The following is a 17,237-nucleotide window of genomic DNA, read 5'->3' as shown; positions in this document are numbered from 1 at the left end:
AAAGAGAACGAAAGAAATAACATGTAATGTATGTCTGTATGTCTGACAGCATATCAGGTTTCTGTGAGTTTTTAGTAAAAAAAAAGAAATCGTTCTTCTCTTCATGTAGCTCAATCTAGTCCTATAGAATTAACCCAAAACTGATTCAGCCAATAAAAGTCCCACACCTTTACCTGCTGGAACTAACTTACATAGGAGTATAAAAAATGTGACTTTTTAAACTTCTTATCTATTTTTCATCAAACAAAACAGAACTGTACAGTTTCTGACTCAGGAGTATTGTTCTTAAGTCACTCTAATGATGCTACTGGAGTTAAATACAACTCTGGTTTACAATGTGTAGAATAATAAAATTCTAACTGCACTTTCTTTTTTTCAGACCTGAGAAACAGTATTTTAAAGAAATGTAAATGATGCCAGTTGGTAGAAACTGCCTGACTGCTTTGTAAAGTAACTCACAAAAGAAGAAGCTCAACCCCCCACATTCCTGCCCACACCCACAAACCTCCTTAAAAGCCCAGAATTGCTCTTAAGTCAGTCTTAGGACACATAGCACCTTCCTGCCTGGTTTGGAGCAGATATACTTTCTCCAGCTTTCCTGTTTTAATCACTGGGATTTCAAAGATGGAAGATTATGGGATGCACTTTTCTCCAGGTATGTACTCAGCATTGTTGTCTAGTGAGCTAATGTGAACAGAGTTGGCTAACCTCGAAGACATCTTTGAGCAAAAATACCCTTTCACTCTGTGTTGTAAGTCCTGATGGCAGAAGTCACCATTTCTCCCTCCACAGCTGAACAGAGAGTCCACTTCAGGACCATCTGGGCTTTGAGTCACTTTTTAAACTTTCTAATTGGCAACATCTGGTGGCACATTTTAATAATTCAGCAAGTAAAATCAAGTGACATTGTGTGTGGGAAATTGATTAAGGCTCATCAGTTGATCCCTTTTGTATTATTTTCTGTTAAAAAACTCAACTGTGCCAAAACATATCAGTAGCCACGGTGACCCATGTGGACCATATATATTTGTGCTTACTTAGCCTCTGTCTTTCTGTCCTCACAGACTTGTGGATTTCTGGCAGCAGCCTGCAAGGGAGTCTTCCCTTGGAAGAACTTGCAGCATGGGCTGAGGCAGCTCTCGCTAAGGAGATGAGCAACAACATGTCTGAGGCTGCTGAAGCTGTTTCCAGCTCCGTCACAGAGGAGGAACTGGTTTTTGCTTCCCCAAGAAACCAGGAGGGCAGCAACACTGTAACAAGTACTACGTGTGTGAAGGAAGAAAAGGCCAAGGTGCTCAAAGGAAGGACCCGAGGGCTGTTCTCAGACAGCCAGTTAAAAACTCTTGACCATCACTTTAATCAGAAAATTTACCCTGACCCACAAGAGATGACAGAGTTGGCAGAGCTGACAGGACTGACCTACAAACAGGTGAGTGTTTTTCAAGGTTACTAGAACACAAGGAACTGAATTCGTTTTGAATGTTGGGTCTATTGTACTCATTAAATTTCTTCTGCTTCCCTCCATCTTAGGTGAAGACTTGGTTTCAAAACCGAAGAAGAAAGTTTAGGAAGATTCCAGATTCTCATCATCTCAATCAGGGCGTCCCGCTTCATGTAAGTATCTCCAATTATTAAACAGAACTGTTTTTAATTCAGTCACTATCTGGGGAATTCATTTAATTAGATGAAGCGTATTGATTATAATTTAAAACAAGAACTCTGTATTGTGGTTTTACTGACTGTGCATCTGTCTGTGATTCAGTTTCAGGGAGCATCCTCACTCAGCGAACAACTGGACATCAGCTTCATGAGAAAGGGTGCAAATAATCAGGCCCACTATCCTGATGCTGTGGGCAATGTTGTCTCTGGACCTCAATGGACCCTCCACAACTCACCCCAGATGTTTGGCTGGTCGATGCCACCAGGCAACGGACATTATGATTGCAACACCGGTGTCTTAAGCACTGCATGGAATATGAACGACCCTGGACTTCACAGTGCAAGTTTTTACAGAGAAAGCGGAGAGCCTTGCTAACAGCTAAAGATGGCTGTAGCTACTGTTACATCTCTCTTTCATTTCTCAACTATCATTCTGAAGCCTTAAGATGGGTATTTCTGATATACTGGACGATAATGTTATTTTTTTTATGTTTTCATTTTAATGTAAAGTTATTTAAAAGTTAACACAGAGGCAGGTTTGATAAAACTCAGTGAACTTCTTCGTCATTTACACTTTTACAAAACAAGGAAAAATTAGCTTGGTCATAGTTGGTGGGGTAGATTAAGGCTTGTGTGAGTGATTGATAAAGTCCACTTTTTATATGGTGTAACTGTTGTAAAGTCAACATGAATCTGTAATGATTTTTCTTCCAATAAATGAGGACTTTGCTAAAACAAAATACTTTCTCCATGCGTCATTTTTATTGAGTCTCAAACATATTTGGTGTTAAAAAGTGTAATGAAATCTCATGTTTGGTTTCTCATCACAGGTGGGTGTGTGCTTTCTCCTTCACACATCAGCCAAGGTGGAGAGCCTTACAACAGTTAATGTTCAATATCACAGATATTGTAAATAGTAGCTGGTATCAATGACTGAGCTGACAGGATATCAGGATTCTGATCTGTTCTGTTTTCTGTACTTTTAGTAAATGGTAGGTATGGGGTGAACATTAGGCCCTTTATCTTAAAACCCATTGATTTTAGAAATATTAGAATTCAATAGAATCTGTGGCTTCTGTAAATACCTTGATGCGTGCTCAATCATCCAGGTAAGGAAATCCCAAAAAGTTGATTCTGTTCATCTGGACCTAACGTTTTCAGTAGGACAAACTGGTGTATATCATGATTTTTATGGGTATTTCTCACTGGTGAATTGAGAACAGTTTTGCTTGTTCTGCTTTCATGTCAACTAGATCTGTGTTAGATGATTTTGATTTAACTTCCTGCTCTGGTTGTTTCAGAAAAGGCAACCAAGTTGATCTTTGCACCGATGATTAATTTACTTTCTATTATCAGAAAATTTGTACACATAGTTTATAATTTCAAATGTATCAGAGCAAATACAGCTCAGTTTTAAATATGTTTTGCATGGAATCTGCATTATTTCAGTGAGTATTGAAACCTGATATGTATAAAAATGTTTTAAAATAAGCCAAATTAAACCAATATTACATACAAACAATGACTTACACCTCTAATTTAGATCTTTGTGATCATGTAGAGAACATTACTGAGTTTATAAGGTAGCAAATGGTAGTTTCACCTCTACATTGTAAAACAATAGCAAGGCTAATGAGCCACACCAACGCCCATCATAAACCCCATAGACACATGCATCTGGCCCCCTCTGGCTTATTCAGAATTAGAGACACACCTAGTTCACCCAGTGACCACTAAACATACGCTAATGTGTCTTTTAGAGTTCCTGTATCACACCCTGCTACCTCTGATTAATTATCAAGTCAATGCAGACAGTTGGCACCAGGGCCATGAGAGATAAGTGAGGGTAAAGGTGTTTGTATTGACATGTCTTAATTTGAAGTAACTGCAAAGACACAGAAGTCATATTGTTTGCAGACGATACAAAGTTATTGTGGAAGTAACATGGAACAACTTCTGAATGAACTAGAAAACCAATTTAAGAAATTGAAGAGTTTTTCTGCAATCATATTTCACTGGATATGAGCAAAACAAAACTCATACTATGTTGGAGTCGTAGAAATTCTATCATTAATAAACTGATGATAAATAACAGACTTACGATCGTAAATAAAACTGCTTCAACAGAACCACCAAACCCACTTTTTAGCCTTTTCATTAAATACTCTTAAATTTAAAGACTTGGTTGACCTCAGACCTCTACACACAATTTATAAAGCAACAAACAAATTTTTGTCCCACAACATTTAGAACTTGATCAGGATAAAAAAAGAGAACGAAAGAAATAACATGTAATGTATGTCTGTATGTCTGACAGCATATCAGGTTTCTGTGAGTTTTTAGTAAAAAAAAAGAAATCGTTCTTCTCTTCATGTAGCTCAATCTAGTCCTATAGAATTAACCCAAAACTGATTCAGCCAATAAAAGTCCCACACCTTTACCTGCTGGAACTAACTTACATAGGAGTATAAAAAATGTGACTTTTTAAACTTCTTATCTATTTTTCATCAAACAAAACAGAACTGTACAGTTTCTGACTCAGGAGTATTGTTCTTAAGTCACTCTAATGATGCTACTGGAGTTAAATACAACTCTGGTTTACAATGTGTAGAATAATAAAATTCTAACTGCACTTTCTTTTTTTCAGACCTGAGAAACAGTATTTTAAAGAAATGTAAATGATGCCAGTTGGTAGAAACTGCCTGACTGCTTTGTAAAGTAACTCACAAAAGAAGAAGCTCAACCCCCCACATTCCTGCCCACACCCACAAACCTCCTTAAAAGCCCAGAATTGCTCTTAAGTCAGTCTTAGGACACATAGCACCTTCCTGCCTGGTTTGGAGCTCTTTCAGCAGATATACTTTCTCCAGCTTTCCTGTTTTAATCACTGGGATTTCAAAGATGGAAGATTATGGGATGCACTTTTCTCCAGGTATGTACTCAGCATTGTTGTCTAGTGAGCTAATGTGAACAGAGTTGGCTAACCTCGAAGACATCTTTGAGCAAAAATACCCTTTCACTCTGTGTTGTAAGTCCTGATGGCAGAAGTCACCATTTCTCCCTCCACAGCTGAACAGAGAGTCCACTTCAGGACCATCTGGGCTTTGAGTCACTTTTTAAACTTTCTAATTGGCAACATCTGGTGGCACATTTTAATAATTCAGCAAGTAAAATCAAGTGACATTGTGTGTGGGAAATTGATTAAGGCTCATCAGTTGATCCCTTTTGTATTATTTTCTGTTAAAAAACTCAACTGTGCCAAAACATATCAGTAGCCACGGTGACCCATGTGGACCATATATATTTGTGCTTACTTAGCCTCTGTCTTTCTGTCCTCACAGACTTGTGGATTTCTGGCAGCAGCCTGCAAGGGAGTCTTCCCTTGGAAGAACTTGCAGCATGGGCTGAGGCAGCTCTCGCTAAGGAGATGAGCAACAACATGTCTGAGGCTGCTGAAGCTGTTTCCAGCTCCGTCACAGAGGAGGAACTGGTTTTTGCTTCCCCAAGAAACCAGGAGGGCAGCAACACTGTCACAAGTACTATGTGTGTGAAGGACGAAAAGGCCAAGGTGCTCAAAGGAAGGACCCGAGGGCTGTTCTCAGACAGCCAGTTAAAAACTCTTGACCATCACTTTAATCAGAAAATTTACCCTGACCCACAAGAGATGACAGAGTTGGCAGAGCTGACAGGACTGACCTACAAACAGGTGAGTGTTTTTCAAGGTTACTAGAGCATAAGGAACTGAATTCGTTTTGAATGTTGGGTCTATTGTACTCATTAAATTTCTTCTGCTTCCCTCCATCTTTAGGTGAAGACTTGGTTTCAAAACCGAAGAAGAAAGTTTAGGAAGATTCCAGATTCTCAGCATCTCAATCAGGGCGTCCCGCTTCATGTAAGTATCTCCAATTATTAAACAGAACTGTTTTTAATTCAGTCACTATCTGGGGAATTCATTTAATTAGATGAAGCGTATTGATTATAATTTAAAACAAGAACTCTGTATTGTGGTTTTACTGACTGTGCATCTGTCTGTGATTCAGTTTCAGGGAGCATCCTCACTCGGCGAACAACTGGACATCAGCTTCATGAGAAAGGGTGCAAATAATCAGGCCCACTATCCTGATGCTGTGGGCAATGTTGTCTCTGGACCTCAATGGACCCTCCACAACTCACCCCAGATGTTTGGCTGGTCGATGCCACCAGGCAACGGACATTATGATTGCAACACCAGTGTCTTAAGCACTGCATGGAATATGAATGACCCTGGACTTCACAGTGCAAGTTTTTACAGAGAAAGCGGAGAGCCTTGCTAACAGCTAAAGATGGCTGTAGCTACTGTTACATCTCTCTTTCATTTCTCAACTATCATTCTGAAGCCTTAAGATGGGTATTTCTGATATAATGGACGCTAATGTTATTTTTTTTATGTTTTCATTTTAATGTAAAGTTATTTAAAAGTTAACACAGAGGCAGGTTTGATAAAACTCAGTGAACTTCTTCGTCATTTACACTTTTACAAAACAAGGAAAAATTAGCTTGGTCATAGTTGGTGGGGTAGATTAAGGCTTGTGTGAGTGATTGATAAAGTCCACTTTTTATATGGTGTAACTGTTGTAAAGTCAACATGAATCTGTAATGATTTTTCTTCCAATAAATGAGGACTTTGCTAAAACAAAATACTTTCTCCATGCGTCATTTTTATTGAGTCTCAAACATATTTGGTGTTAAAAAGTGTAATGAAATCTCATGTTTGGTTTCTTGTCACAGGTGGGTGTGTGCTTTCTCCTTCATACATCAGCCAAGGTGGAGAGCCTTACAACAGTTAATGTTCAATATCACAGATATTGTAAATAGTAGCTAGTATCAATGACTGAGCTGACAGGATATCAGGATTCTGATCTGTTTTCTGTACTTTTAGTAAATGGTAGGTATGGGGTGAACATTAGGCCCTTTATCTTAAAACCCATTGATTTTAGAAATATTAGAATTTATTCTTTGAAATGAGAACACATAACACATTTTGTATAAAATATTAAGAGAAACTTAAAAAAAAAAAACAACAACTTGGAACTTGATACCAGTATCATACCTGGGGAATATCACACTGGAATTGATGTAAATGTGTTTTGACTTTTTCTTATGTTCCAGTATTTGTGAAACTTCACATGATTTAGACTGTTTAAAAAATTATGTCTGTATATCAGAAGCTGTAAATAAAATATCAGTCCCCTACCCTTAAATCAGAATTTTCTTGACTTGATCCTCAAATATTTTGTGTTTTTAACATTCTCTTGTATTAAGAAAGCACGTTGAACATAACAGTAGTATGGCTTTCTACATTACCTTTGCTTTCACATTTTTAGGGCCCGAGCACTGACAGTGCAAAGGCCCTATTGTATTTGCTCCGTTTCTTCTTCTTCTTCTTCTTATTATTCAGGCAAAACAAGGGCCTTTTTGAGGGCCTAAACATGCTCAAAAACTCATGGAATTTTGCACACATGCCAAGTTTGGTGAGAAATTTTGTATTTTAATGTTTTACATATGAGCACTCGGAAATGGCTCTACAGCGCCACCTATGCCTTGTTAAATGCAGCCCTACGACCACATCGTTTGAGCTACATGTATGAAATTTGGCACACATTTGTATCATGCCAAGACGAACAAAAAAGTCTGTTGGCCCATTGACGCAAACCCAACAGGAAGTCCGCCATTTGGAAGAGAAGGTGACATTTTGGTTCTAATTTTGCCATTTCCATGCCTCGAACTTTTTCGAACTCCTCCTTGGGATTTGGCCGTATAGGCTTCATCTTTGGTCAGTGTCAACTACACACCTGGGCCATGTTAAATTGCAGAGCTTTTGAGTTTTCACAATACCATGAGGCCGTGGCGCCATGGCAAATTTCGATGACTCGCCATGAAAATCTTATTGCCTCTCATTTTGTCATACATTTTCTGACCTTGACCAAAGTGAACACATATGATAAGGCTCCACCCCTGAACATAATTCAACTGCCATATTTGACATCAGGGACAGCGCCACCTAGTGGGAACAGGAAATGTCATGTTTTACACTTTGGGGTACAGTATTGTGATGGGTGACATCTGCAGCCTCAAATTTCTCCAGGAAAGCCTTAAGGAGTTGGTCTTGGGTTACAGTGAAAACTGTGACTTTTCGCGAAAGGGTGTGACCCCAGCGGCATGGCGAACTTTGATATCTCGCCACGAAGAAACAAATTAGTATAACTCCATGAAATCCAGTCTGATCAGTACCAGATTTTACAGGCATGATGTCAGACCCTCCCTGAACAGATTGATGTGCCCATTGTCTGGAATACGCACAGCGCCACCTAGTGGCAACAGGAAATGTCATGGCTTTAATTTTGTTGTACTGATTTTCACAGGTTCATCGTGGCCACCTCAAAAGCGGTGAATATCACCATCAGTCCCTCGTGATGCTTCAGTGCAAAAATTGTGACTTTAAACTGAACGGCGCACCCTGATGGCAACGCGGTCCACCATGAAAGATGAAGTGGCTTTTGAGGGGCTTGGAAAGTTTATAGAGGCTTGAAATTTGGCACACACCTCCAATGTGATGAAGGCTTTGTTGTCATGTGATCATTTTCATTGAATAGCGCGAAATGGCTCCACAGCGCCCCCTACAATATTTCAAAATATCAGCCCCTGCTCTGTGTTTTATGTATGAGTCTGAAACCTGGTAAGCATATAGGAGATATCAAGATGTACAAAAAAGTCTCTTGGTGCAATATCCCAAATCCAACAGGAAGTCAGCCATTTTAAAATTAATGTGCAATTTTTGCAACATTTTCCCCTCTTTTCAGGCACCGTTCTTTGACGAACTCCTCCAAGGGATTTCATCAGATTGATGCAATCTCCTGTGTGTGGAATCTAAAGACCTTTGTGATGTTAAATTGCGAAGCTTTTTACATTCAGGGAAACGGGGTGGTCATGGCGGCACGTAGAGTTTCAATCACGCGCCAAAAAGCAGTAATCTGCTGTCACTGAAAGACACAATGTCCAATCTCTCCCAAAGCTCATAGGCGTGATGAGACTCGAGCTCAGAAATGTTTGTTATGCCATTTGTACATAATGGTTAGAGCGCCACCTAGTGGAACGACTAACTAATCATGAATGAATGAGTTGAAATGTTAGCTGGTGGTTAAATGCATGAATTCCATCAATGTGACATCAGATCGGAGGTGCTGGTTTTAGGTGTTGGGCGTGGCTCGACGCGCCGGGGGTGCGAGGGCCCTCATAACGCTGCTTGCAGCTTTAATTAAACTTGTATTTGTAAAAAAAAAAAAAAAATATAGAAGGAAAAAAAAGTGGATAACAATAACAATAAGAAAAAAATACATACATATACAAACACATAAGTATACACACATGTACAAGTTGAATAATACGAGGCTACAAGTTAGGCTCGTATTATTGACATGGGTATTTAAATCAGTGCATCAACATAAAAAGTGGCATGGTTCATTCACACCTCACAGGCTTAACATATTCCATCCATTTAGACCATATTCTGTAGAAGGTATCCCCCTGAGCTTCAAGAAAAAAAATCTATTTTTCCATTGATCTTTTGTATAGAATGTATCCAATCTTCCATTGTTGGTGGTTCAGGCTTAAGCCATCTCCTCATGAGGGCCTTAATACTCGCAGCCAGTAGGATTTAGAAAAGTCTTCTATCATTAGAGATTAATTTATCCACTGGTGTGTCACACAAAAATATTGTCTCAAAGGCTAAAAGGAAAACAAATGAAAAAACATTTTGTAGATGTTCATTGATTAGAGACCAGTACTAAAATAAAAATAACTTTTTGCAATCCCAAAAGACATGGAAATGGTTGGCTCCATCTCCCCCACATCTCCAACAAGTGTCACCAGTTCCCCGATACCTTTTCTGAGCAGGGGTGATGAAAATTGTCATGATGCTTTTCCAGCAAAATTCACACCAAACATTAGACCCGGTGGTAGCCCACTGTATCTTGCATGCGTGGCTCCAACACTCCTCTGTAATTGTCAGATTACCTTCTTTCTATCCCACGGTGTAATCTAGACAACAGAGCAATGGTCTTAACTGAGCTGCACAGTAATATTCTCATAGACAAGGAAGTCCACGACCTTCCCTATCTTTTTTTAGTTGGAGGGTTGTATATCAGATTTTATAGATTCATTTAACAGGGCATAGTTGGCAATGAACATTTTTGGTGAAATCATAGGGGTGTATTACCACCCCTATGTACCTTACGCTATCTGCGTCCCATTTACATTTATAGCTATTCTTAATTTCGACTGGTGGATCATAGTTTAAAGTTAATGTCTGTGTTTCGTTTACATTAACCTTGTATCCTGAAAAAGAACCATACTTAGATAGCATTTCCATGATTTTGGGGAGTGCCTGTGTAGGATAGGATACAGTTAATAGTAGGTCGTCGGCAAATAGTGCTAATTTCGATTTCCCTCCTGCCGTTGTTACTCCAGTTATATCCCGTCTCTGCCTGATCCATTGTCTTAATGGTTCTATAATCAAAGCAAAAAGCAGTGGTGAAATGCAGCAGTCCTGTCGTGTCCCGTGCTTCAATATAAATGGTTCGGTGGGGTCTCCATTGATTTTGATTTTAGCTCTTGGTTTATTGTATAGCCCTGAAATAATATCAATCATAGATTTACCAAAAACAAAATTCACAAGCACCTTATATAAAAAGGACCACCTCACTGAATCAAATGCCTTCTCTGCATCTAGACTTAACACTAAGGTCTCTAGTTTTTGTTTATCAACCTGCCTCATTATGTGCAAAACCTTTCTGATGTTGTCCTGGGCCTGTCTCTGTTTGATGAAACCCGTTTGATCATTATGTATTAACCCAGGTAATATTGTTTCTAGTCTCTTAGAGATGATGGATGTGAACAACTTATAATCAATATTCAGTACACTAATTGGGCGATTTGGTATGATGGAGATTATTGCTTCCCTCCATGAAGAAGGGATAATTTTCTTTTCCATTCCCCAATTACATTTTTTAGCATGGTGGTAGTCAAACAATCTTGCATTATTGTATACCATTCTGGACCAAACCTGCCATTTTCCCTCCCTTTAGTCTTTTAATTGCCAAATACATTTCTTCTTTGGTTATTGCAGATAATAGCAACTTTGGCAACTTTAGTACTGACAAGATGGTATTGACATCAGTATTGTTATCTGCTGGGGTTGGGAATAGAGTCTTCTATAATAATTCTGAAAGCATTGTTTAATTTTCCCCAGTTCAGTTTCTATTTCTATTCTACTTGCCTATTTGTCTATTAAAAGGGATCTTTATTTTATGTATAGTCTTCTCTGCTGGGGGAATACACCCATTTAAGAGAGAAATCATAGTACCTTCAGTCTTACCCATTACCGTTATATATCTACCTTCCTTATCTTTATGCTCTAATAAATGTTCATCACTCAGAGCTGCAGATAAAAAAAATCGCCACCCCCCTCAGCCTCCCAGAACCAGATATGGGCAGTAACACATAACGCCTTACTGTAATTCCATTCAATTTTATTTATATAGCGCCAAATCACAACGAAATTCGCCTCAAGACGCTTTTTATTGTACAGTAGATACAGAGAAAAACCCAACAATCATATGACCCCCTATGAGTAAGCACTTTGGCGACAGTGGGAAGGAAAAACTCCCTTTTAACAACTGCTGCGACCGGTTGGGGTGAGAGAAGGAAAACAGGATAAAGACATGCTGTGGAGGAGAGACAGAGATTAATAACAGATATGATTCAATGCAGAGAGGTCTATTAACACATAGTGAGTGAGAAAGGTGACTGGAAAGGAAAAACTCAATGCATCATGGGAATCCCCCAGCAGTCTAAGGGAGGATTCAGGGTCACCTGATCCAGCCCTAACTATATGCTTTAGCAAAAAGGAAAGTTTTAAGCCTAATCTTGAAAGTAGAGATAGTGTCTGTCTCCCGAATCCAAACTGGAAGCTGGTTCCACAGAAGAGGGGCCTGAAAACTGAAGGCTCTGCCTCCCATTCTACTTTTAAATACTCTAGGAACAACAAGTAGGCCTGCAGTGCGAGAGCGAAGTGCTCTAATAGGGTGATATGGTACTACAAGGTCATTAAGATAAGATGGGGCCTGATTATTTAAGACCTTGCATGTGAGGAGCAGCATTTTGAATTCAATTCTGGATTTAACAGGAAGCCAATGACGGGAAGCCAAAACAGGAGAAATATGCTCTCTCTTTCTAGTCCCTGTCAGGACTCTTGCTGCAGCATTTTGGATTAGCTGAAGGCTTTTCAGTGAGTTTTTAGGACATCCTGATAATAATGAATTGCAGTAGTCCAGCCTGGAAGTAATAAATGCATGAACTAGTTTTTCAACGTCACTCTGAGACAGGATATTTCTAATTTTAGAGATGTTGCACAAATGGAAGAACGCAGTCTTACATATTTGTTTAATATGTGCGTTGAAGGACGTGTCCTGGTCAAAAATGACTCCAAGGTTCCTCACAGTGTTACTGGAGGCCAAGGTAATGCCATCCAGAGTAAGAATCTGGTTAGATACCATATTTCTAAGATTTTCAGGGCCGAGTACAATAACCTCAGTTTTATCTGAATTATGAAGCAAAAAGTTAGCAGCCATCCAGGTCTTTATGTCTTTGAGACATTCCTGCAGTTTAGCTAATTGGTGTGTGTTATCTGGCTTCATGGACAGATAGAGCTGGGTGTCATCTGCATAGCAGTGAAAATGTATGCTGTCTTCTAATGATACTGCCTAAGGGAAGCATGTATAATGTAAACAGAATTGGTCCTAGCACTGAACCCTGTAGAACACCGTAATTGACCCTAGTGTGTGAAGAGGACTCTCCATTTACATGTACAAATTTAAATCTATTGGATAGATATGATACAAACCACTGCAGCACAGTACCTGTAATACCTACAGCATGTTCTAGTCGCTCTGAAAAGGATATTATGGTCAACAGTATCGAACGCTGCACTAAGGTCTATGTAGTAGTGGCTGGTAATAAACCAGTCCTCATAAAGGAACAGTGCTCTTTAATGAATTCAGCATAGACTTTACATCGTAGAGGTAACAGGGAGACACAACAAGTTATCAGTTAGTCATCTAACTATACTCTAACTCTAAAACTTTTCCAACTCCACTTTATTCCAACTCCACTTCATCCATCAGGCTGTCAGGAAGCTTAACTCCCTCCCGATTCTGCCCCCTCTCCCCTCCACAGTCTCACTGAACTCTGTCACACACACACACACACACACACTCTCTGACTCACTCACTGGCCTGCACCAGTTACCAGTCACTTTGTGGAGCATTGGACTGCCATTACCTCATAAGACTTTGTTGTTACACTATCTCTTACCGCATACCACTAAATCTCCATTTGCACTATTTGCCTATTTGCACTACTATGCCTCCTTACTTGAATATTGTATATTGTATATTGCATAGCTTTTTTTTTTTGTTATACGTAAAATTGTATTGTATTTATTTAAATTTTTACTTTTTAATTATTTTATTTGCATTTTTTAATCACTAGGGTTTGAGAGTAACGAAATTTCTATTCTCTGTATGTCCTGTACATGTGGCAGAATTGACAAATAAAGTTGACTTGACTTGACTTGACTTATTTCACGACACCACCCTCTAGTGGTGCAATATGGTACAATCATTACAGGACACAACATCTCTCTATGAAAAGAGTTCACCAGAAATAAAGTAATTCACTGTTTAGCAAGTCACACATACACTTGTGAACTTAAATGTCGCAATAGTTATAACATCAGAATACTACAACTAGCAAAGCTTAATAAGCCTGAAACTATATTGCACTCCTACGTAAAATGAAAAGAAATTATTATTCCAGTTTTTCCATGACAATTTTTTCTTAGTGCATTGGTGGCAGAAAATCAGTTCTTTTTACACTCAAGATAGAACAAGTAATAACATTTCTCTAATGTTCTTTTTCCAAGCAACCTATTATGGTACAATATAGTCTTTGTGCCAGCGAGGCTTGTACTTAACGCCTGGCAGTCTTCTGGCAGTAGGTGAGCCAGTCTGAGTGTGGTGCAACCTAGCAGTGTCAGCGTTCTTTTCAGTCACTGGGCGACAGCGTGCTAGATGAGTGGCATTCCAAATCTTTCCATCACTCAGCAAGAAGGCATTCAAGCCTTTGGCTTTTGTTACTGTTACAGGAGTAGGGATGGGTATTGATAAGATTTTCACGATTCCAATTCCATTTTCGATTCTGTTTAACGATTCGATTCTTTATCGATTCTTATTTTTAAAAAAGGAGAACACTAAAGTCGATTAGCTTAGAACTTTGTTTTATATCTTCTCTTTGAACAAGATAGAAATTTAGGAGTAACATGGCCTTACAAACCCAACAGTGAGATCTTAAGAGTACCTTAAGATCAGCCTACGGTTCTTCAATGGGGTGTTACAGGGTCCCCAGGAAAAAAAAAATTGTAAATGTAAAATAATAAAATAAATATTCTCCTGTAGCAATAACAAAGTGTAACATAAATTATTCTGTAGCAATTACACAAGAATATCCAGTAATGTCCCTGCCTACAATTAAACACATTCACTTACCAAAGTGAAATCGAGGGCATCTGCTGTGGCAGCCTTTTAACACAAACTTAGTCACTGCTTGGTGACATTCGTCTATCCTGGCCTGAAAGGAGACTGCAGCAAGAACTGCCAGCATCTGAGCCAGACTCTGTCTGTCTCTCTCATCATGGTCACCTAAATGCACAGTAATGGCAGGTTTTGTAATAAGGCAGATCGCGCTAACATAATATGCACTGTTAGTTGATTATTTACCTGCCGCATTAACGGGAGAGGATGTGCAAACGTTACCGCTGCTGCTGGGGTGAGATTCACGAGTCCGCAGCGGATTTAAAAACACGACATTCATTTAAGGTCATCGCGTGTTTTGTGAGCAAATGCTTTTGCATATTCGTAGTGTTTCCTCCCTTAAATGAAATATCTACTTTGCACGCACACAGCCAATATCTGGGGCAGCAGGGATGCAAGAAGCAGGTGATGGGTTTATAGACATCACAGAAGCAGTAGGATCAGTATATGGAGGTAGAACAGTATTGCCTGCAATGCTGACATTCAGCGCTTCCATCAGATCTCTTCCAAGAAGAGGAGTTCCTTTTCTTACAACAAAGAACACAGCTGAGGCAGATGCATTTCCTCTGCTCACTGTGACTTGCAGGCAGCCTAACACAGGGAGAGAGATACTCCCTACGGCTTATGACAAAATTTGATCCGATTTGATTGATGACCCTAATCATGACCTTTTGACCTCCCCCCTCCCCCCCGGAAGTGTGTAATTTGATCCCCTAAGCGTGACGAATTGCATCCGGAGAAGGGAGGGGGGAAACCCCTGGAAGCGCGCCACCTGTTGTTGGAAAAAAAAGAAAAAAAGTTTTTAGAGGGAGGGAGGGTCTGCGGCATGGGAGGAGAATAAAAGCAGAGAGGAGGAGTCCGTCACAATTTCTAAGGCACAGACACAAGATGGATCCTTTCATTCTGCAGCCCAGCAGCGTTCCTGTGTACTTGGACGGCGAAGAGATCTGCTCTCCCGAGGCCGCTAGCATGGGAGGCAGCAGCAGCGAGTGGTCCTCGTCGATTATCAGCGACACCCCCGTCACCGTCTACAGTAACAGATCCGAAGCAACCGGCGCTTCATCAGCAATTCAACCAGCAATCATCTGGTCAACTTGGTGATCAACAAGTACCGCACCGAGGAATGCAACGGCTGTAAGATCGATCATCCGAGCCAGAGACAACACGAGTGTCTGCAAATCCTGGAGGATGATTTTTACTCCGACAACTATTACAACATCAGAAAGAAACTGCTCACCCCTCGCTTTGTCCCTTCCATTCAACGTCTGCTGATTGCCCGCAACATCAAGACTGATGACGTCAAAGTCGGAACGGTGGCGGAGACTCTGCTTCATGAGCTGAAATCGGTGAGGAAAGTCTTTGACGCCATCACCGATGCTTATGACAATTTGGTGGGTCAGGATGTAGTTAAAATTGGGGAGCTGCGCTTGGTCACAGAGTGCTACAAAGGATACTGATTCTTATCCTGCATGCGTGTATCCTATATTTAACCTTGTTGTTTTATTTTATTTTTTTAATCATGTATTCTGTTTCTTAAAAAAAAAAAAAAAAACTACCTCGTTTTTTATTCCTGCTTTATTTTTTAAAAAAACAAAACAAAACGAAAAAACACGTATGCTGCTTTTTTTTTTTAATCATGTATTCTGTTTCTTAAAATCCTACCTCATTTTTTAATCGTGTATGCTGCTTTTAAAAAAAAGTATCCTGTTTGTTTGCAACCTTTTAGCATGTTTACCTCAGGTTTTTTTTTAAAAAAAAAAAAAATTTTTTGTAATTGTATTCCTGTTTGATTCTATAAGTGTGTTTTATCTCAGGGTTTTGAATAAAAATGTATTCCTGTTTTTTTGCATGTTAAACCCTCTGGTTTTGAATAAAAAAAAAGTTTTTGTATCTTAATTGTATTCCTGTTTGATTCTATAAGTCTCTGGGTTTTGAATAAAAAATGTATTCCTGTTTTTTGCATGTTAAACCCTCTGGTTTTGAATAAAAAATATTTAAAAAGCATTCATCTCTGGTTTTTGAATAATGTATTCCTGTTTTCTGCACGTTAAGCCCTCTGGTTTCGAAAAAAATAAATAAATAAAATAAAATAAAATAAAAAAACAAAACAAAAAAAACCCAAAAAACATTCATCTCTGGTTTTTGAATAAAATAATAAAAGCCGACTCCTGCGACGCTATAACGCAGACGGGCTTTTTATCAGAAGACGAGATGGCTGAGAAAAGAGAGATGAAAAAAGTGTATTACGACCCCCTTCACCCCGGTAGTTTCGGAGGGGTAGATAGACTATAGAAGATGAGACTGGTAAAAAAGTAGATGTCCGCAAGGTGCAGGATTTTTTATCCGAGCAGGACGCCTATACTCTACACAAGCCGGCGCGAGTAAGATTTAAGAGAAATAGAGTGTTTGTGACCAAACTCCTGAAGCAGCTTCAGGCCGACCTGTGCGACATGAGACACCTGTCTGAATACAACGACGGATTTAATTATTTATTGACCGTCATAGACGTATTTTCAAAAAAGGCTTACGCCCGTCCCCTGAAAAAGAAGACGGGCTCGGAAGTGACTGAAGCTTTCGAGTCTGTGTTGAGAGAGAGTGAAATACCGGAAAATTTACAGACCGATGCGGGAAAATAGTTTTTCAACAAGAGTTTTCAAGCTCTGATGAAAAATCACAGCATCTCCCATTTTGCGACCGCCAGCGACCTAAAGGCCTCGGTGGTGGAGAGATTTAACCGCACCCTGAAAACGAGAATGTGGAGATATTTCACCGCGCACAATACCAGACGCTATCTGGAGGTGTTGCCCGATCTGTTAGAAGGTTATAACCGCAGTTATCACAGCAGCATTAAAATGACACCTGCCGAGGTGCGCCCCGAGAATGCGGATCGAG

The 17,237-nt window shown here is 39.5% G+C and overlaps 1 long non-coding RNA gene across 1 annotated transcript; it reads left to right on the top strand.

Annotated features, from left to right (window-relative positions):
* The first annotated feature begins 5,239 nt into the window (after window positions 1–5,239).
* Window positions 5,240–5,825, top strand: LOC146662032 (uncharacterized). Its single transcript, XR_014913298.1, has 3 exons — window positions 5,240–5,365; window positions 5,468–5,551; window positions 5,700–5,825. It is a non-coding gene; the product is annotated as an uncharacterized LOC146662032 (long non-coding RNA).
* The last annotated feature ends 11,412 nt before the right edge of the window (window positions 5,826–17,237 follow it).

Source organism: Rhamphochromis longiceps, linkage group LG9 (assembly GCF_057381845.1).
Source record: "Rhamphochromis longiceps isolate RC_006_pf linkage group LG9, R_longiceps_female_GT1.1, whole genome shotgun sequence".
Lineage (NCBI taxonomy): Eukaryota > Metazoa > Chordata > Actinopteri > Cichliformes > Cichlidae > Rhamphochromis > Rhamphochromis longiceps.
Note: the sequence above shows the minus strand (reverse complement) of the source record. Positions and strands in the feature narration are given on the sequence as shown.